The following is a 23,880-nucleotide window of genomic DNA, read 5'->3' as shown; positions in this document are numbered from 1 at the left end:
CTCTCAAAGCATCTAACTGCAATATTGTAACCCTAACCAATAAAATACATGTATAAAAATCAACTTTTATTTAATTATGACCTAAATTTGTTTGAGTCTTAAATATTCAGGTATAGTACCCCCAGAATCTATATAAAAGGGTTGTTTGAAAGGTTACCAAGAGGAGCAACTGTCTATTTCTCTAAAATATAGACATTTTAGGTTGTTTGATATTTGTTCAAAATGCTATGCTTTATTTTCTCCTCATAGATTCTGCAAATCTCATTTTTTAGATTGACTGAGGGTTAAAAGTGTTTAGGTACAACCATTATGCTAATATTTTATATGTGTGTGTGTGTTTGTGTGTGTGTGTGTGCTGCTTTGTTTGTATAAGAAAATTGCTGTAAACAATGTAAGATTTCATTACAATTTTTTGATCCAAGATTCATAGCCCTTAATTAAATTGTCAGGAATGTCTATCAGTTAAGCAAGATGACTCATACATCATGTTATTGATTTACCTTTCTGCTCAGTATTTTGATGTTATTTCAAGAATAAGAGTAAAGAGAAGATAGTTTCTGGTAAATGAAATTCCAATTTCAAATTGTGTAGTTTAGGGCTGAATTATCACTTTGTCTTATTTGACCAAGCAATTATATTAAGATATATATTTTAAGTGTGTTGGATGCTTGCCCTCTTGCCATTACATAAAATAATGTCCTCAGTGCTGCCTACATGGTTTTAGCATTTTAATTGTTAATAGCATCAGAAAAGAGCCCAACCATCTATCATCTCTATACTGCACTTCCATCCTGCCCCATTGTGCACCCCCAGCACATCTGCGACACTTCTGATGGAGGGAACAGCACAGTGACTTTCTTTTCTAGGCACCTCTCTCTAAGCAATCTGACTTGCTACTTAGGCTCTGGTATCCTTGCATAGTGTACTTAACGAATACAAGAGAGAATAAATTGTCCAGGATTTGTGTGTATTCCTATTATATAACATTAGGGCAACAGAAGGCTAGACAGATTTCAGTTTTATATGATGTATGGCTAGCAATCAAGATTTCTGGAATTGACATGAGTCTACATTAGCTCCAGATTGCAGTTTTCATGTCAATTGCATAAGATGGCAATTTTGTTGAAAATTTGGCAATAGTTTGGAATTCAATCTTTAACTTTAAGCGTTTTGACTTTGATGAATCTTCATAGATACTTTAGAGGGAAAATAAAATACCATAGAAGCAAAACCCTATTATGGTCAACTACCTATCAAAAAGGAGGTATGATTCCTCTTCCTTATTAGCTACTGCTGACATCAAGATTAAAGTACTATATTAACATAAAAGTGGATGATAATCTTTAGTCTGAGCTAACACTGGAACAGAGAGCTATATGCTGTCTAGACTATAAGACAGTCATTTCTTTGAAAACATTCACATACATACACTCACACACATGCACACAGTGTCCTATTTTATATGCACTACATCGGAAATCCACACTGGCAATATTAACAAAAGTTTTACTTGAGTCGGCAGCTGTCTTGAAGGACAAATCTGTGGATTTCTCCAGCGTGGAAAGGAAAATGAAAAATAAGATAAATGGAAGGATGCCAGAGAAAATAGATCAAACAAAAAATATTTCCAAATAATTATAGATATTTCTCAGGAAGAATCATAATAAATCCCTAGAAACATACAACCTATCCAAACTGAATTATGAAGAAATAGAAAATCTGAAAAGAGTAAGGAGGTTGAATTAATAATCAAATACCTCCAAACAAAGAGAAGTCCAGGACTAGATGGGCTCACTGGTGAATTCTATCAAATATTTAAAGAATAACTAATGCCAATCATTTTCAAACTCTTCCAAAAATTGAAGGATAGGAAACACATCCAAACTCATTTTACTAGCCAGCACTACCCTAATACCGAACCCAAACAAGGACACTACAACAAAAGAAAATTACAGGCCAATATCCCTGATGAACTTAGATGCAAAAATCCTCAATAAAGTATTAGCAAACTGATTTATACTGCACATTAAAAGGATCATATACCATGATCAAGTGAGATTTATTCCTGCAATGCAAAGATGGTTCAACAGTTGCAAACGGATTGACTTAATACAAGATGGCAGAGTAAGAAGATCCTGAGCTCACTTCATCTCATGGGCACACCAAAATTACAACTATTTACAGAGAAACTACTGATGAGAAATACAGTCTACCAGAAAAGATCTTCTAAAAACTAAAGATATAAAAAAGGAACCACAAGGAGACAGGTAGGAGGGGCAGAGTCACAGTATAGTCAAGACCCATACCCCTGGTGGGTGCCTTACAAATGGGAGAGTAATTACAATTGCAGAGGTTCTTCCCAAGGAGTAAGGAGACTTAGCCCCACATCAGACTCCCCAACCCAGGTGTCCTGCTCCGGGAAGGCAAGCCCTGAGAATGTTTGGCTTTGAAGGAGAGCAGGGCTTACTTAGGGGAGACCCAGAGGGCTGTGTGAAGTACAGATCCTATTCTCAAAGGGTGCACACAAAATCTCATACATTCCAGCACCCGGGATAGAAGAAGTAATGTGAAAGGAGCCTAGGTCAAATGCACCTGCTGATACTGGAGAATCTCCCAGAGAGGCAAAAGACAACTGGAACTCACTGTGGGGGCAAAGACACTAGCAGCTGCTATTTTGGAGAGCTCATTCTACCATGTGGACACTGGCACTGGAAAGCACTAATTTGGAATCCTCCCTTGAGCTTATTAACCTCAGGACACAGCCCCACCAACCAGCCTGTAGGGTTGTTACTGGGATGCCTCAGGCCAAGCAACTACTGGGCGAGGACACAGCCCCACTTACCAGAAGGAAGGCTGCCTTAGGACCCCCTGAGCCCACAGCCACCCCCAGACATGTCCCTATCCACCAGATGGCCCAGCACCCAGCGCCGCACACCAGCACACAGGCATAGACCCAGGACCCAAAAGGCCCTGCTGCCAGAGACCCTGGGACTCAGTACTACCCACCAGTGGACAGGCACCAACCCCAGGACCACAGGACTCAGCTTTATACACTGGTGGGTGGGGGCACCAGGCCTGGGATCTCCTAGAAGATGACCCCACCCACCACTGGGCACACACCAGCCCCAGGACCACAGCCGTCCTCCAGCCTGCCTTCTCAAGATCCAGCCAGCACACCAGCAGACCAGCCCCAGCCCTGGGACTCCCAGGTTCCAGCCCTGCTCACCAGCAGGCCAACTCCAGCTCTGAGACACTTTGGGCTTCTCAGCCAGTAGGCCCTGGATCCAGCCCTACCAAACAGCATACTGACACCAGCTTTGGTACCCCCAGGGCCCTGCAGCCAGAGACCCTAGGACTTGGCTCTGCCCACCACCATGCCAACTCCAGCTCTGAAATACCTTTGACTCTCCAGCCAGCCATCCTGGGATCCAACCCCACTAACCAGTGGGCCAACACAAGCTTTGGGACACCCCAGAATTCAAAGCCAGTCATGTCAAAAACCAGCCCCACACAAGACCAGGCCAATACTAGATCTGGGAACACTGCCCCCCCCCCCGCAATCACCCACCCCAGAACCCAGCTTTTCCTGCCAGTGAGCTAGCTCTAGCCCCAGGAACCCCCAGGTTTCCACAGCCATATGCCTTGTGACCCAGCCCTACCAAACACTGGCCACCAGCCTCCATACAAGGCAGGGCCTGGCAACCAACTGGACAGGGGCCAGCTACACCTACCAGAGAACCCATAGTAGTCAGCCTACAACAACAGACAGACCCACCCAGCCCACAAAAGTGACACCACTAGAGCATATAGCTCTGGTGACCAGAAGGGAGTGTGCTGCTGGGACACATAGGGCTTCTATAAAAGGCAATTTCTCCAAGGTCAAGAAACGTAACCAACCTACAAGATACACAGAAATAAAAGCAGCAAATTAGGAAAAATGAGGTGACAGAGTAACATGTTCCAGTAAAGAAACAGGATACAACCCTAGAAGAAAAATTAAGTGAAATGGAGACAGGCAATCTACCCAATAAAGAGCTCAAAATAAAAATCATATAGGTGATCAAAGAACTTGGGAGAAGAATGGATGCAAAGAACAGGAAGTCAGAAGTTTTCAACAAAGAGTTAGAAAATACAAAGAACAACCAGAGAGGAATACAATAACTGAAATGAAAAATACACTAGAAGAAATCAATAGTAGATTAAATGATACAGAGGAATGGATCAGTGAGCTGGAAGACAGAATGGTGGAAACCAAAGAAGCTGAACAAAAAAAAATAATAAAGAATAAAAAGATATGGGGACAGTTTAAGAGACCTCACTTTATAGGGGATCCAGAAGAAGAAAGAGAAAGAGGCAGAGAACACATCTGAACACATGATAGCTGAAAACTTCCCTAACCTGGGAAAAGAAACAAACATCCAGGTCCAGGATGAGTCCCAAATAGGATCAACCCAAAGAGGACCACACCAAGAAACACACATTTTAATTGAAATGGCAAAAATTAAAGCTAAAGAAAGAATATTAAAAGCAGCAATAGAAAAGCAATAAGTTACATATAAGGGAACTCCCATAAGGCAATCAGCTGACTTTTCAGCAGAAACTCTGCAGTACAGAAGATAGCAGCATGATATATTTAAAGTGATGAAAGGGAAAACCTACAACAAAGAATACTCTACACAGCAAGGCTTTCATTCAGATTTAATGGAGAGATCAAAAGATTTACTGACAAGCAAAAGCTAAAAGATTCAGCACCACCAAATCCGCTTTACAAGATATGTTAAGGAGACTTCTCTAAGTGAAAAAGAAAAAGCCACAACTAGAAACATGAATATTAGGAAAGGAAAAAAACTCACTGGTAATGGCAAAAATACAGTAATGGTAGTAAATCAACTACATACAAAGCTAGCTGAAAGGTTAAAAGACAAAAGTAGGAAAATCATCTGTATCTGCAATAAGTAGCTAAAAGATACACAAAAGATGTGAAATACAATGTCAGAAAGAGTAAATGGGGGGTGAGGGAGTAAAAACGCAGGGTTTTTTAAATACATTTGAAATTAAGAGATCAGCAACTTAAAATAATCATATATATGTATATACACACACATATATCAAACTTAAAATCATAAACACACACACATACACATTGCTATATATAAACCTCATGGTAACTACAAAACAAAAATCTATAAAAGATACACATACAAAAGAAAAGAAATCCAAACATCACACTAAAGATAGTCATTAAATAACAAGGGAAGAGAACAAAAGAAGATCAAAAAAGAACTACAAAAATAACCTCAAAATAATTAACAAAATAACAATAAGTACATACCTATTAATAATTACTTTAAGTGCAAGTGGACTAAATGCCCCAATCAAAAGACACAGTGGCTGAATAGATAAAAAAGCAAAATCCATATACATTCTGCCTACAAGAGACTCACTTCAGATCTAAAGAAAGACCAAGACTGAAAGTGAGGGTATGGAAAAAGGTATTTCATGCAAATGGAAATCAAAGTAAAAGCAATATGTATATCAGACAAAATAGACTTTAAAACATAGACTGTAACAAGTGACAAAGAAGGACATTACATAATGATCAAGGGATCAATCCAAGAAGATAAACAATTGTAAATGCACCCAAGATAGAAGTACCTAAATACACAAAGCAAACATTAACAGACATAAAGGGAGATATCAACAGTAACACAATAATAGTAGGGGACTTTAAAACCCCACTTACATCAATGGACAGATCATTCAGACAGAAAATCAATAAGGAAACATTGGCCTTAAATGATGCATTAGATGAAATGGACTTAAAGGATATATGTGGAACATTCCATCCAAAAGCAGCAGAATACACATTCTTTTCAAGTGCACATGGAACATTCTCCAGGATTGTTACATGCTAGGCCACAAAACAAGCATTGTTAAATTTAAGAAAGCTGAAATCGTATCAAGTATCTTTTCCGATCACAACACTATGAGAGTAGAAATCAAGTACAAGGAAAAAACTGCAAAAAACACAAACATGTGGAGGCTAAAAAATATATGCTACTTATCAATGGATCACTGAAGAAATCAAAGAAGAAATTAAAAAGCACCTGGAGACAAATTAAAATGAAAACACAACAATCCAAAATCTATGGGATACAGCAAAAGCAGTTCTAAGAGGGAAACTTGGAGCCATACAAGCTTACAACAGGAAACAAGAAAAGTCTCAGATAAACAACCCAACTTACACCTAAAGGAACTAGAAAAAGAACAAAACCCAAAAGTAGTAGAAGAAAAAAATCATAAAGATCAGAGCAGAAATAAATAAAATAGGGACTAAAGAAGCTAGAAAAGATGTATGAAACTAAGAGCTGGGTCTTTGAAAAGATTAAAAAAAAAAAAACAACTGATACACCTTGAGCCAGACTCATCACAAAAAAAGGGGGCCCAAATCAATAAAATCAGAAATGAAAAAGGAGAAGTTATAACTGACACCACAGAAATGCAAAGGATCATAAGAGATTGCTATGAACAACCATGGGCTAATAAAATGGACAACCTTGAAGAAACGGACAAATTTCGTAGAAGTGTACAATCTCCCAAGACTGAAACAGGAAGAGACAGAAAATTAGAACAGACCAGTTGCTAAGAATGAAATTGAATCCGTAACTTAAAAACTCCCAACAAACAAAAGTCCAGGACAAGATGGCTTCACAGGTGAATTCTAACATATTCTTCACAGGTGAATTCCAACAAATTTAGAGAAGGGTAACAGCCTATCCTTTTCAAACTATTCCAGAAACTTGTAGAGGAAGAAACACTTCCAAATTCATTCTATGAGGCCAACATCACCCTGATACCAAAACCAGACAAAGGTATCACAAAAAAGAAATTCACAGGCTAATATCACTGATGAACACAGATGCAAAAATCCTCAACAAAATATTAGCAAACTAAATCCACAACATGTTAAAAGGATCACACACCATGATCAAGTGGGATTTATCCCAGTAGTGCAAGGATGATTCAATATCCGCAAATCAATGTGATATACCACATTAACAAAATGAATAAAAATCTTATGATCATCTCAATATGTGCAGATAAGGCTTTTGACAAAATTCAACATCCATTTATGATAAAAATTCTCCAAAAAGCCAGTATAGAGGGAACATACCTCAAAATAATAAAGGCCATATATGATAAGCCCACAGTTACCATCATACTTAAGGGTGAAAGGCTAAAAGCATTCCCTCTAAGATCAGGAACAAGACAAGGATGCCCACTCTCATCACTTTTATTCAACTTAGTATTGGAAGTCCCAGCCACAGCAATCAGGTAAGAAAAAGAAATTAAAGGAATCCAAATTGGAAAGGAAGAAATAAAACTATCACTGTTTGCAGATGACATGATACTATACATAGAAAATCCTAAAGACACCACCAAAAAACTACTACTAGAACTTATCAGTGAATTTAGTAAAGTTGCATGTTACAAAATTAATATACAGAAATCTGTTGTTTCTATACAATAATAAACTAACAGAAAGTGAAATTAAGAAAAAAAAACCCATTTATAATCTCATTAGAAAGAATAAATTACCTAAGAATAAATCTAAGGAGATAAAAGACCTGTACTCAGAAAACTATAAGACACTGATGAAAGAAATCGAAGATGAGATGACACAAAGAGATGGAATGACATACCATGTTCATGGACTGGAAGAATATTATTAAAATGATCACACTTCCCAAGGCAATCTAGAGAGTCAATGAAATCCCTATCAAAATATCAATAGCATTTTTCATAGAACTGGAACAAGTAATTCTAAAATTTGTATGGAACCGCATAAGATTCTTAATAGCAAAAACCATCTTGAGAAAGAAAAACAGAGCTGGAAGTATCATGCCCCCTGAATTTAGACTATACTTGAAAGCCCCAATAATCAAAACAGTACAGTAGTGGCACAAAAACAGGCATGTAGGTGAATGGAACAGTATAGAAAGCCTAGAAATAAATCCACCACTTATGTTCAATTAATGTATGACAAAGGATGCAAGAATAAACCATAGGGAAAGACAGTCTTTTCAATAAGTGGTGCTGGGAAAATTGAACAGCTACATGTAAAAATGAAATTAGAACATTTTCTCATACCATATATAAAAATAAACTCAAAATGGATTAAATGCCTAAATGTAAAACTGGAAACCATAAGACCCTTAGAATAAAACATAGAACACTCTTTGACATAATCATAATTTTTTTTGGATCTAAGGCAAAGGAAACAAGAACAAAAATAAACAAATGGACCTAATTAAACTTAGAAGCTTTCGCATCACAAAGGAAACCATCAACAAAATGAAAAGACAACCTACTGAATGGGAGAAAAATTTGCAAATGATACGACCGATCAGTTGCTGGTTATAACCAACAACTATAAACAGCTCATACAACTCAACATCAAAAAAATAAACAACCCGATTTAAAAAAATGGATGGAAGACCTGAATAGACATTTTTCCAAAGACGACATACAGATGACCAACAGGCACATGAAAAAATGCTCAACATCATTAATCAGAGAAACGCAAATCAAAACCACGAGATACCACCTCACACCAGTCAGAATGGCTGTCATCAAAAAGACCACAAATAACAAATATTTGTGAGGACCTGGAGAAAAGTGAACACTTGTGCACTGTTGATAGGAATGTAAACTGATGCAGCCACTGTGGAAAACAGTATGGTGTTTCCTCAAAAAAATGAAAATAGAACTACCATACAATCCAGCAATGCCACTCCTGAGTATATATCTGAAGAAAATAAAACATTAATTCGAAAAGATACATGCACCACAATATTCACAGCAGCATTATTTACAATACCCAAGAAATGGAAGTAACCTTAGTGTCCATCAACAGATAAATGGATAAAAGAGTCGTGATATATATACATATATATATATGGGTCTTCTTTTTGTATCCATTCAGCCAGTCTATGTCCTTCGGTTGGAGCACTTAGTCCATTTACATTTAATGTATGCTATGCATGTTCCTATTACCATTTTTTTTTTTTTAACTGTTTTGGGTTTGCTACTGTAGGTAGCAGAGGCCAGCATGACATTTCAACAGTGAGGTACACCGTGTGTTCTTCCAGGGAACTTGTCCCAAGATCACGGGACCCTGGCAGTGGCGTGCTACACAGGTTCCTGGGGGGGAGTGTGGATAGTGACCTGTGCTTGCGCACATGATTCTTGGTGGCTGCAACAGCAGCCTTAGCCTTTCATGCCTATCTCTGGTGTCCACGCTGATAGCTGCAGCTCGTACCTGTCTCTGGAGCTTGTTTAGGCAGTACTCTGAATCCCCTCTCCTCACGCACTCAAAACAATGGTCTCTTGCCTCTTAGGAAGTTCCAGACTTTTTCCCAGGCTCCCTCCTGGCTAGCTTTTGCGCACTAGCCCCCTTCAGGCTGTGTTCACGCAGCCAACCCCAGTCCTCTCCCTGGGATCTGACCTCCGAAGCCCGAGGCTCAGCTCCCAGCCCCGCCCGTCCCAGCGGGTGAGCGGACAAGCCTCTTGGGCTGGTGAGTGCTGGCCGGCACTGATCCTTTGGGCGGGAATCTCTCCGCTTTGCCCTCCGCGCCCCTGTTGCTGCGCCCTCCCCCGTGGCCCTGAAGCTCCCCCCCTCCACCACCCCCAGTCTCCGCCAGTGAAGGGGCTTCCTAGTGTGTGGAAACTTTTCCTCCTTCACAGCTCCCCCACAGAGGTGCAGGTCCTGTCTCTATTCTTTTGTCTCTGTTTTTCTTTTCTCTTTTGCCCTACCCAGGCACATGGGGATTTTCTTGCCTTTTAGGAAGTCTGAGGTATCCTGCCATCAGTCAGTAGGTGTTCTGTAGGAGTTGTTCCACATGTAGATGTATTTTTGATGTATTCATGGGGAGGAATGTGATCTGCCCATCTTATTCCTCCTCCATCTTGAAGGTCCGGCCCTGACATTTATTTTAATAGTTAAACTTAATGAAATGTAGAATGTAGGCACCCATATCCCAAACATGGAGAACAAAGTCTGAAGATCAGTGAGTGTTCAATAACAAGTATTTGTTAAATTTATTAGCTTTTGTTCAACGATATAAGTTTTGCTTTTTGAAACCTAGTTTGAATCTCAAAATATATTGAGATCATCCATTCCCAATTTTGTTTTACCTGCATTACAAGATCCACTGCCCTAATATCATGGTATGTTGACCTGTTCTGCTAGCACTATTAAAATTGTATGCATGCCTCATTCGTATTTTATGATAATTAACAGTATCATTTAGAAAATTCGTCTCCTAGGAGATGAGGACTTTTGTGTCTTATCAATTCTTTTTTGAAACATCTGACCTAGGAAACAATTTAATCACAATATTTAAACTTTTTTGTAGTTGCTCACAACCACTGTGACGACCAATGCAATTAACTGTTCAACCCCAGTATAATTTGTCCTGTCTAATTGATATTACCACTACTTACCTGAATCAGTTATGATTGCTTCTGAAATACCTAGTGTTATAACTCAGTTCCCAGTCTTTACTGGTTCTTGCCTACATCCTATGTTTTTTGTATCACAGTTGCCTTCTGTAATCACAATTACTACTATCTCTTTCTATCTGAGTATTATTAGTCAGGGTAAGTAATGTTAGCTGTGTAATAAACAACCCTCAAATCTTGGAGGACTGATAATATAAATGTTAATTGGTGGCTGTTGACTTGTGCCAAAGTACAAAATGGTCCCCCAACTGTGGGAAGAAAAGGTTCTAATGCGTGCAGAATTTCAGAGAGCCAGTACGACTGACTCTTGGCCATTTCTAATATATGGCTTCAAATTCACATCCAGTCAACAGAACAGGGAAAGAAACAGATTGTGGAGCAATTCTTAACTGCCTTCCCCAGAAGTGGTAAGGGGTCACTTCTGCTCACACTTCATTGGAGGCAACCAACCAGTCTTATGACTCCACTTAGAATCAAAAGAACTAGAAAATAGTTTGTACTCAAGAGAAAGGAAAAAACCTAATAAGCATCTGACCAATCTTTGACACAAATTTCACATAAACTCATGGATCTTACAGATTCAACTTGTTCAAAATAATTATTTTTTATCACTATCATCTTGATACAAAAACTGCCATGACATTTCCAGTGCAAGCTTTCACTACTTCCTGAAAGGATGTTAAGTCTGAAAAAACTCTAGGCAATTAAAATATATAAAAAGATCCTACTGATCTTTTTTATACTCAAGACAGGAAGTCAGCTAAGGTCCCAATTCCTTTCAAATGGAGAGTAGTAGTAAAATCCAACATAAGGGCACTAGGGATAGACAAGGGTCAAGACTACTGCAACTGCTGGGTCAGTTTTAGCAGTGACATAATGGAAGACATACCTGTAAGATTATAAATTGAAGTTTATTTTTTAATATATTATATCACTGTACTTTTTTTTTTTTTTAATAGCAATGGGGTTCTACGACTTTGACAGTAGTTACCTTGGACTTCAGTTAAAGCCCCTCCAGGCTCAGTTGGGAGCCTAATCAGAGTATTTCCAGGTAAATGATGCTTGGGTCCAGTTGTTTTTGAAATATACCTTTCTACTTACGACTATAATCAGAACGTTGGTCTGACTTCAATAGCTGATAGCCAAACTGTGTCAAAATTTTCCTTATCAGATAAATGGTAAATTGTACTAAAGATATACTATATTCTCTTATAGGGAGAATTCAGCTTACCATGCTATCACAAATTGTTATAAAATTTTAAAACTTTATATCTAACTCACAGTTTCAGGTTTCCTTGTTCCCTTCACACTTTGAACGGAAAAGCATCATCACTTATTTTTATTACTGAATCCTGAAATTCTAAAAGTTACTTTGCGTATTTCATTTGCTGGGCCTTTTCTGTTCCAGAATTCATTCATATGCAGAATTACCCATGATATTCTGAAGAAAACAGGATGTCATTCTCTAAATGAAACACTTGGAAGGAGGATTATTTCTATTTCAAGCCTCCAGTTTATTTTAATTTATTTGCTGATGGAGCCAAGATCTGCAAGAACAGTCCCACGTTCTCATGCTGATTCTAAGTGCAAAAATCTACATCATGACCTCTGTATTAACAGACACAATATATCTTTAAAAATAGTGTTCCAGCTGTATGTGCCAGGGCCCTAGTGGCTTCAAATCTAAACAGACAACATTACTACAGAAAAGCTTCGGTCTTGAGAAGAGTGCCTTTCACACAATTGAATAAGAATTTTAGTTTTTTAAAAAAAAGCAAGTGCTGAGCTTAAAATACATTGTCAGAGTACCAGCGTCCAAAATAGAGTGTAAATGTATGCCTCAACTGAAGCAGTTTTAGTCTGTCACTCATTTCATGGTTTATAATCATTCTCAAGTGAATATTATCAAGAAGGTGCTTTTGTCTCCCTCTCCCCTGGGTATACCCTTCTGTACCTCCATGAACAATCCTCAGAGGAGCCTTAGAGGAAGACTGGGTTTGCTATTCACATTTGATGGCACAGGCTCCTGGGATGGGGTCAAATCATTGATTTAGGAGCCTTTCTCTCTGTTCATGCTCATTCTTCTCCCTCTTCTAGGACCACAGAAGAAGATAAACAGCCACTAGTACGTTTAGAGTAAGCTATATGATGTCAAAATAATTGAATAGCTGATGTTTTGTTAGGATATAGATTGTCACTGGTTAATATACCCTTGGAGGCCAACATCATTATTGTAAAGGAGAAGGAACTGTTGAAACTGATGGGCATGTGGTCAATGGGGACCAGAGATGCCCTTAAATGAACTAGCAGTTTGGATGTTTTCCTCAGAAGGTGGGGAAATAGATGCCAATTACAATGTCAATTAACAGTGTATAGCATTGTAGACATTCCTGCGGATGACTTATTCAATAAGTGAAACCTGTAAGTTAGATGGCATAGGTATTCTCTACACTTTTCAGCTGAAGAAATGAAGATTTGGAGAATTTAAGTGATTTAGCCCATCTTCAAGTTAGGATGTGCTAGAGTCAGCATTTTATAAAACTGTTCCTGTGATTCAAAATCTTATGCACGCTCTCTTTTTACTACACTAGTGATTTTTTTCAGATTGTGTTCTGCAGTGATATGGCTCTCTGGAATGGGACTTTAAGGATTGCCGTAAGGGGAAAGCAGAGAATCCAAGCAAGTGGGAATGCCAATAGCATCTTCTCTTAATTCAATCAAAGCAACCCCATGTCTATTGTTTAAATTGGGATTTGATATTAAGATTACACTTGAAAATTTTTTAAAAGTCATAATTGCAATAACTAAAGTTTTTAGCACAAAATATTGTACTATGTCATGTTTCTTTTTCCAAATAAGGACTGCTCAAAGTGATTCCTAGGTAAAAAGTTCATCTAACAAGCTTACCTAGAACTCAAGACCTTCAGGTTGTGAGACCGATGCACTGCTGGCTACACCAAGATGGCAGCTCTAAGTTTACCTAGAGAAACACAGGAATTGAAAGATAAGGATATTCTTAAGGCTAACAAATTTATGTATGTATTTTCTCTGCTAATCTTGTTTAAAGATCAAGTTGTAGTTGAGTTAATTTATTAGATTTAGCAGGTGTCCTACTGGGGGTCTGCACACCAGTTTTTCTATGAGAAAGGCAATGGATCCTTCTAAGACAGGACCCTGAATCCTGCCACAGCTGATTAAGGTTGACACCTAACCCAAGTTGGGCCAATTTCATTACCTTCCACACACACACACACGAGCCACCATCACTACAGTAAGGTACATCAAGCTGAATCTGAGTCACATTAATAGTGTAGCTACACAAACTACAGAACTTCCCAGGTTTCTTCTCATTCTGAAACTTATTTTCAATATTTCCTTTGACTCCTTGGCATTCATTTTTATTGTTTAAGGTAGTTCTAGCTTTTGTTTTTCCTCTTTTGCAACAAACAGTATCTTACCTATGAGCAGTAATTTAAAAAAAAACAACTTGTGGAAGCAGTTGTGTTCTATAATTCAGGGTGCTTTTTCTTTTTATCCTCCCTTATTAATGAGCTTAAGAAAAATACTTAATTACTATTACAGTTTACAGTAAGTCAAATACCCAAGTTTAAGAATTTTCTTAATTTGTTTCTAGTGGTTTTTTTTTTTTTTTTTTTTTTTTTTTTTTTTTTGCGGTACGCGGGCCTCTCACCGCTGTGACCCCTCCCGTTGCAGAGCACAGGCTCCGGACGTGCAGGCCCAGCAGCCACGGCCCATGGGCCCAGCCACTCCGCGACACGCGGGATCCTCCCGGACCGAGGCACGAAACCGCGTCCCCTGCATCGGCAGGCAGACTCTCAACCACTGCGCCACCAGGGGAGCCCTCTAGTGTATTTTTATAATAAATACTAATGATCCAAATACAGGTAAAATTATATCCTTGTAAAGCCTATTAAAATCACAAATGACAAGGTTTTTCAGATATTAAATTCAATTTCTCTTTTCTTAATTTCTACCACTAATCCTAGAAATGCATTTCTGTATTTGAAGACTCTTCTGTTTTTTATGGTTATTGCTCTAAAATATTTGAAAACAGGCTACTTAATTTTACAATACTCTGATATGATGATTGCATATGGGTTTTTATCTGAGTACATACTCTAAAATAAGACTGTTCTTAAATAATCACTGAATAAAGTAAAATCCCTATTTTACACCACATTCTATTAGCAGAAATGTGAACTGTACAAAATGAGTAATTGTATATAAAGGAAGATTTTACTGATGATTAAACTTCTGAAATTGTATTGTATTTCACAGTGTATTGTTTTATTAACCTGGGAAAAAGAGGACACTTTGCACATCTTTTAGCACCCATCCATCATTATTCAATTAAACAGACTATTTGAAAAATAAAATTCTCACGGTAAGCTGCTGAATTGGGCCATTCTGAAAGTCTTCTAATCATTTTTATGCTTTGTTCTTATTAGTTGTACATTACTGCCTTATGTTTCCTTGGTTCAGATACCTATCAATTCACAATTGATTACAATAACCTCTCAACTGTCCTTCAGGTCCCTGGCTCTTTGTCACCCCAAATGCAAGTCAACCTATACCCAACTTATAAATTAATCCTCATAAATACCTCATTCACCTCTCAGCTTGTTAAAATGAGATTAAAGTACTTTTTTGTTAATTTAACACTCCTGGGAGGTATTCAAGGGTCTCCAAGTTAACACTACCTTGCCCATACAAACTACTTTTATAGAGTCAAGCATTTGTAATGCATTTTCTCTAATCCTCATAATATACATGTTAAGTATACTTAGTTATTCCAGTTTTACAACTGAAGAAACTGAGGCCCAGAGAATTTAACTGATTTTCCAAAGTTATATAGCTAATAAGTAGAGGCATCTGTTTTTGGACCCAAGTATATCTGGATTCCATAAAAGACTTCATTAAAAATAGGTTCCAAGTTCACATAAATTTAGGAAAATAATCTATAGCATATCCATCTTGGAAATTCAAAGTTTTCATTAGTATTTGAAGGAACTGAATAGTCCTGCCTTAACAAATGCTTTCCAATTTGATTAACCCAGCATTTTCCTAACATATTGAATCTCACTATCTTTTATCATGTTCTGCTAATAGCATTACTAGTAGACTATTATAAAAGTATTTTTGTCTACCTAATATACATTCACATGCCCCTTTTCAGGGCTTCACTAGGAATTTCTTTCTCTGTGTGGCCACAGTTGTGCTGTCAATACCTGCCTCTTTGCACTGCAGTGGTATATGCACTACCCAGGTTGTTCAATGAGAGTACCACATACTGTGGGACACAGTGATTACTTCACCACTAGCAAATGACCTAGGCAAGGCCAATTCCAATCTTGCCTAGGCATTAGAAAAGTTACCTTTACAGAGGTAGCTTTATGTGTGTATAGAATAAAGCAAATAAAGCCAAAGATATAGAAAGTAAGTAACTGAAACCTCTAGGTCCACGTATGTCTAAAGTAAACTTGACCCTTGAATTCCAGACACAAATGACAATGAATTTTCATTTGGACTAAGAAAATTTGAATTGCGATTCTATGCTTGTAATCATCTAGTCCTGACACAAAGAACTATAAAATTTATGTATCAACCAATGCACTTTGGCAAAAACTGCAGTCTATGCTAAAAAATGCTTTTAATTTTCTTCATAATATTGTAGATTGCAGTAAGCATTTTTTCCAGATTATGTGTTTTCAACTATTGTTTCCCTGTGATGTGATGTATATTTAACTACATGTCAAAAAGCTGCTAGGTTCTTTTTTTTTGTATTATATTTACCTATAAGCTTGATTCATATTACTATTCAACCAGTTACTACAACCTTGTCTTAGATGCTCGAGAAGCTTAGTCCCTGGACGGGGATTCTTGAGGCAGTGACTAAAATATTATTCTCAGGTGAAAACATTTAAGGGGGTGAGAAAGACAGGAAAAGGGCAGAAGCCTACAACATGTGCATGCAGATGAAATCCAGCCTCAGCCCAATCCTACGGGGAGTTCTAAGCAGAGGAACGTCCACAGAGCCATCCTACCCTGAAGCAAACTATCTCCCACACTCTAAGGGCAATTCTAGGAAGAATGGTTTAGCTTCAACTGTTGGTAGCCCACACTCACAGAACCTGGGAGACGGGTGACCTCAGATCAGTAAAGGGAATCCTGGCAAGGCAACAACCGTCTACTACAACGAGCAGCTGCTTCCCAAACACACTTAAACTGCACAACATAGGCTAGAAAGAACTCGATTGTTCCAATCAGATTAATCTAGGTTAAACTCCAGCTCTGGAATCTCTGGGTCAACTTGAACAAGTCATTTCTCATCTATTGGCCTAGGAACTTTCATCATGACTAGAGGTAATATACTAGGTACTAAGTAGCTAATATTGTTAACACGTACATATAAAATCAAGTACTTGGTAGCTTTTCTAATCTCTGCTAATCCAGAGAACATTTATTCGATATACAAAAATAATTTAAAATTTTGCTGCACTCTCTCTCAAAAAAAAACAACAAAAAAAGGCCGATAGAGGTTACCTACATAATAAATGTCAAACTGCCTTACAATCTTCATTCTTAAACTCTGTCCTAAACTTGAAACTGCTAGTAGCTTGCCCTAAGGTTTCAGGCATTCTTCCTTCTAAAATACTCCAATCTACCTTCCAGAACACAATAATTATTTGAGCATTTTGAATTTTTCCTTTTGTATTCGTTTGCAAGGGCTACCATAAAAAAGTACCACAAGCTGCGTGGCTTGACAAAAATGTGTCTTCTCACAATTCTGGAGGCTGGAAGTCTGATATCAATGTGTTGCCAGGGTTGCTTTCTTCTGAAGCCTCTCTTCTTGGCTCACAGATGGTTGTCTTCTACATTCCTTCATATGGTCTTCCTTCTGAGACATCTGTATCCTAATCTTGCCTTTTCGTATAAGGACACCAGTCATATTAGATTAGGGACCACCCTAATTACCTCATTTTAATTAATGACCTTCTTAAAGGCCCTATCTCCAAATATGGTCACATTCTGAGGTACCAGGGTTAGGATTTCAACATCTGAATTGGGGGAGAAAAACACAAGTTTGGCCTTAATACATTCACTTGGCTTGTAGCTAACGTTTACCAGACACACGGTTCTTTCCAACGTAAAGCCTATTGGCCTTTCTGGCTTCACGACATTGCTTGTCACTCTTTATTGTGATGTGTGTAAAAATGGCCCAGGAACCTCTCGGGCAAAGGAAAACTCTACTGGGTACTTCTGGGGCAGGTGAGAGTGAGTAATATGAATGGTCATGAATTAACATTTTTTCTGTTGCATTTTATAATTAAAAAGCATGTTAAAAATAGATCTTATAGTAAAACATCTCATTGAGATTCAACACTGGTAGTAGTAAAATATGATACAGCAGGCAGTGGTCATCTTACCAGAGATGTGAGGGAGAGCTGAAAGAAAACGTACTCTGTGAACCTGAGATTATTAGTTGAAGACAGTATGACTACTTCACCTTTTCCTCAGGCAAGGTTTTGTTTCATTTAATTTCAAATTCAGAGTGGAAAATAGACTGAACTCTTACAGAGATGGTGTTTACTTTATAAAATGTAGAGCTCTTGCAAACAGATATGATTACTAGAAAGAAAATGACGAGATCGAGATTATTTTGTTTACATATATATCCTAATATCATACGTACCATGTCGTAATTCTAGAGAGCTTAGTGTTATGCTTGCCTGTAACTGCTGCCTGAAGGCAGTGCCAGGGCTGGGCAAACACAGGCCAAAGAGAGGATCTCTCACATTTTGGGAGTGGGAGAGTCAGCTAGTGGGCTGGCTACCAGCCAGAAGGAGTCCCTTGTCTGAAGAGAAGAGTGTATCCTCCAGCTCAGAGAAATGGAAATCACTGTTGAAACAGCATTAGGATCAAAATCCAGAGCCAGATAAGGAGGAGGTGAGAGGTAGAGGCTATAACTTTACAAATTATTTAAAACAGAGAGAGAGAAAGAGAGAGAGAAACTTAAGACCAGTTATTAATATTTTTATTTAACTCTCATTTCTCTAAAGGAGATATTCACCATATTTTCTTAGCATTTAAGAAGTAATTTTCCAAGATCAATTTTCCTTGATTATTGATAAATAATCCAAAGCTTCCCATTCCTTTATTTCTTTCCAGTATGAATTTTTTAAAATGATCTCAATAGCTCAGAACCTTCAGAATCATCATTAACTTACCAGCCTTTATTTATTAATGTTCCTTCCTTACATCTTTTGCTCCCTTTTCTCTCAAGTATTTGTAAAATTCTATTCTCTTTAAACCCTTTGGCTACCATGAATTATTTCTGCCTTTTCCTCATACTGAAAACTACAAATAATGTAACATGTCTTTAAGTTTCTTCTTTTCCTTTTCTCCATTTTCAGTATCAGCTTTTATTATGTTAAAAAGAACCATAATCAGATTTTTATAAAACACTAATGACAACAGTATGATTTGTGATAATTATATTTTTCAGATGGCCTGGAACTATGTAAACATAAGACCCATGTAAATTTATGAATATATCTGTACATACATAAATTTATATATAATGGTGCATTCACATGTTGATGACATTATATACTAATACTAGCAATATGTACTAGGAATATTTGACAAAGTATTTAAGACAGATCTTATGTCAATCTCACTTAAAATACATTTTCTGGAGCGTAGTATGTGCCACCTAGATTCCCCTTCCCCTATTCCCCTTCTAACCTTCTAACCTAAGCACACCTTCTCCCAGCTGCTGGGAGTGTTGGCTACTGATGGCTCTTAGCTGATTCTGTCTCAGGTAGTTGTTCTCAGCTGAAAAGAATATACTTATCTGAGGTCACATCTCCCTCCTAAAGGTCAGTGTGCATCCAGGGCCTGGGTGATACTGTGATATTAACAGCTGGTGTCCTTGCCTCAAGATGGAGCAATCTCAGGTCTTGTTCCATCCCTAGAGCTCCCAAAGGAGAGACTGAGACCTATTGGTCTACATCACAGTTGAGTTCTTCCCTGTTTAATCTTGTTTCCTTTACTCTTCCACAGATGTTGACCCTGAAGGTAGTCCCTTATAAATTTTCAGCATAAAAATTTCTGCCTCATAATCTGTTTTCCAGGCAAACCACCATAAAACTGTTGGTACCTGGAGGGGTCCAAGGAAGCAGGCTCTAAAACAGAATTTTGGAGCTGGACCACCTGACAACCAGGTGCAAAATAAGACCCCATTGGTTGCAGACTGTTGCAATGCAACTGTTAAATTTTGCCAATAGTTAATGTCTTATTTTTGAGATAAAACAAATATTATACCTGCCAGTATATATATCTTAAGTCCCTTGGAAGAGCAAGTTATAAGAACAATCCTGTCTTGATAATTCTTGCTAAGTGCCATTTACGTACTGGAGGAAGACATTAAAAAGCAGGTGACTAATCACTGAATAAAAGTAAGTGTGCAAGGCAGAAGTCCTGCTTGGTAGCACAAAAAGACTCATCTCCTATAGCCAGAGGGCAGTAAAGCTAAGGAAGAAACCCACAACTTAATTATGAAGAGTAGTAGAGTTCCAGGGAAGACAGGATAGCTAATGAATTGGACCAGCAATTCAATGTAACTCAATATAAGTAGCAAAGTTCAGGGAAGGTTAACTCTTAGCCCCGTTTACGTAACCCACATTTGCTATGCCAAATGTGGTTGGGAAAAATGGAGTATTAAGACCTGGCTTGAGGACAGATGTTTCACTGCAGTCAAAATCCTTGAGACTCCGGAGTCCACTGAAGTCTCTCTGGACCTGCCAAAGCGGCCCACTCCTTACTGTTACAGGGTAGAACTACTAAAGCTATAGCAGGCGCCTCTGCTTTCAAGACGACACGTGTACCCTTTCACATTTCATCTCATGGCCAGCCACCAAAGCCAAGTCACAACATGCCTGGGGAAGCTCTGGGCATTCTCCTAAGTTACAGGATATAATACTTTGGCAGGGATCTCAGGAAACAATATTAACATGCTACTCCTGAAGTACAGAGAAAGTAATGGTCCACACTAAGTTAAATAGAAATGCCTGTGGTAGATGCGGAAAGGATCAAAAGGCTCAGAAGCAGGCATGTTAGAGTGGCTATGCTGTGTAAGGCTGGAAAATCCACTAGCTACCTATGTTCTGCACAAGGACCTGATGGGTACCCTATGTACCAAAATGGTAGAGAATGCACTAGTTAGAGGAACACACGCATTACTGTAAACCTCAATGGTTGCTGTCCCTTGTAACAGGGACAATGGTAATACTGTCATAGAATTAAGCTCACTGATAGTAATGAGGATTGCACGCTCCCTCTCCCCTTATAACAGAGGCCAGGTGGAAGTATTTAACCAGTAGAAGCAAGTAGAGTTACCATTATATTAATGAGACAAGGTTGGAGTAAAGGCCAAGAAAGCCTGATTGAAAAGAGGTGTGGATGTAGTTAATAGGATACAGCGTCTCTAGGATCAAGAAAGTTGGACAGCTAACGAAGGAAGAACCCTGCAACACCACATCAAAAGCATGTGGCCCAGATCTCCATGGCATTTACCACTGCTGCACTCATGTCTCTACCCTTCACCTGGGGCACATGGGGGTAGAGTGCAGTCTCTATCAGCAAATGACAGAGGAAGGAAAGTAGCAAGCTTTGCTCAGAGGTAGGTTGGCTCGGTAGGTGGAAGCAGGCTAAAATGTTCTGCTGCTGTACTTGTGCCCCACTGAAGACAGCAGTAGGGGGAGTTCTCTTATTGAGCAAAGCTTCAGACAGTATGCTTAGTCACCACTTTGTGCTGGGGCCCAACGGAAAATCACTTAAGACACAGGCAGTGACAAAAGACTGGGCTGGGGCTTCCCTGGTGGCGCAGTGGTTAAGAGTCCGCCTGCCTATGCAGGGGACACGGGTTCGTGCCCCGGTCCAGGAAGACCCCACATGCCGCGGAGCGGCTGGGCCCGTGAGACGTGAACGCTGAGCCTGCGCGTCCGGAGCCTGTGCTCCGCAACGGGAGAGGCCACAACAGTGAGAGGCCCGCGTACCGCAAAAAAAAAAAAAAAAAAAAAAAAAAAAAGACTTGGCTGATTGCGCCAGGCCTGGAAAGAGAAAATCCTAAAGATCAGGGCTAAGGGTGCAGGGGAGAGGCATGGTGACACCACCACTGAGGTGAGCACAGAGGGTGAGGTTCTCTGTATTCCTTATTAACCCCCAACAGAGTATCCACTACAGAAGGAGCACTAAACAACAAAGGTGACAGAATTACTTGACCAGTAATTCTGACTTGATCAGGTGGCCTCTTGTCATTGTCTGCCCCACAGCAGGCACGGTTAGGTTCACAAAGACTCATGGTGATAAGGATGAAAGATACCCATAGGGCCAACTGTGTAAGTTCCCACTCCACAAAGCTGATTTAGCCACTGCCGTTGCTAAACATCCAACTCCTAGCCACAAACACCAACACTATGTCCTGATATGGCATCCTACCTGGAGGAGGCAAATCCGCCCCTTGGTGTTACCGAACCAGGTTCCTCCTGCTCGAGCACAGTGAGCGAAAACACCGAGACATCAAGGTTTGCAGCGAAGTGAGGGTTTACTCAGGAGTCAGCCAAGCGAGGAGACCGCAGAACAAATCTCAGATCCACCTCCTTGAAGGCAAAGAGACTGGGTGTATGTAGGCATAACAACGAAGCAGAGCAGGCTCAGGCGTGGGGAACACGGGGAGCATGGGGAACGGTGATCGGAAAAACGGTGCGGTGATTGTCTTTCTGCGCAGGCGTAACTAAGCTCCAGGCTCTGCTCTTTTTAAAGGCCTCTGAATATGGACGCTTGCGCATGCCCAGTGGAAGGGTCCGTGGTCCGAGCCTGTCTTAACCAGTTCAACTGGAACTAGATGCAGCTGATTCCAAGTTCATAGAAAACAACTCAGGCAAACATCTTATTGTCTAGGCTACCTGCTGTTTGGAGGACATGCAAGTCTTAACAGGACCTTGATCAGTGAAGGCAGGTGAAATGGATTTAACCCACGGTTTCAGTGGCACGTTGATTACATTCAACTCGTTCCACCTTGTAAAAGCCAACAATTAATTTTGAATAGAAAGAATACGAATCTAGGGCATAGGTTTGCCTTTTCTGCACCGCTATTTAAAAACATAAAAAGCATTTAATCCACTGACAGACCCAGCATAACACTGCCTTGCACTTGGACTAAGGAACCACGTCACAGCAAAGGGGTGCAACAGTACGCACATGACCACTGAATCCCCCAGTCTTATCAGATATCACGCCTCCCAGCAGCTCTTGACCTGGTGTGTTTTCAAGGGGTAGAATATATACATCTAGCAGCCATGCATGGAAGGAGTAAAAAAACAAAAAAAGAACTCTACCTAATCTCGTCAAATGCTTATATTATTACTTTAAGAAAGATTAAGTACAATTCCCAATGTGGAAACACCTAGAAAGAAAAGTGAGAATTTCGACCTTGAACTCTTTGACTTACCTTTTGTCCACTATGCATCACTGCCTTTCCATATTTGCACCAAAATCGAAGGACTGAAAAAAGAGGCAGAAGAACAGCAGTGAAACTACACGTAAAACATTGACCAGCTTAAACTGGTTTTGTTTCCCTAAAACGCGTTGTTGATTAATCAAACCTGGAGTTGTTTTACAGAGACAGCCCTGCGCATGTGCGAGATGTGAACCCACGTCTCCAGGATGACCCCGGAGCAGGGGAAAGAATCAGAACATGTGAAATTCCTTAAAAATTTATTGACTTAAATAATTTTGCCTGTTACACTTAATTAAAAAAAGAAACCCTTAAAAAAAAAAGATATGAAACTCAAAGAATAGAAACGTTGCAACCTGACCTCTTTACAAAGCAAAAAGTCCTTCAATAAGAAAAATCTAGCTTCCAGCAACCTGAGTAGCTGGATTACCATATATGGACTGATTAGAGACTAGCCAATCATCTTCTGCCAAGTTTGAAATTCCCCTAACCGCTTAAATTTTACCCGAACCCTGGATGGAGGAGACAGAGTTGAGCCCTTCTCCCTGTCTCCTTGCTTGCCTATCAACCTCGAAATAAAGCTCTTTCTTTTCTCAAAAGCCAGTGCCATAGTACTGGCTTCTATAGGCTTCAGGCAGCAAGACTTTGCTTGGTATCAACAGCAGTAAACTGTCTCTCAGAAGTAGGTGACCAAGATTGCATGTTAGGGACTCATTTATATACATCATGTTCTTATTTGTTTCAATACTGACAAACTGAAATCAACCTAAATCATCTAATAGGGAATTACTTAAATAAATTATGGTATATATACA

This window comes from Grampus griseus (genome assembly GCF_964374135.1).
Source record: "Grampus griseus genome assembly, chromosome: 9".
NCBI lineage: Eukaryota > Metazoa > Chordata > Mammalia > Artiodactyla > Delphinidae > Grampus > Grampus griseus.
Note: the sequence above shows the minus strand (reverse complement) of the source record.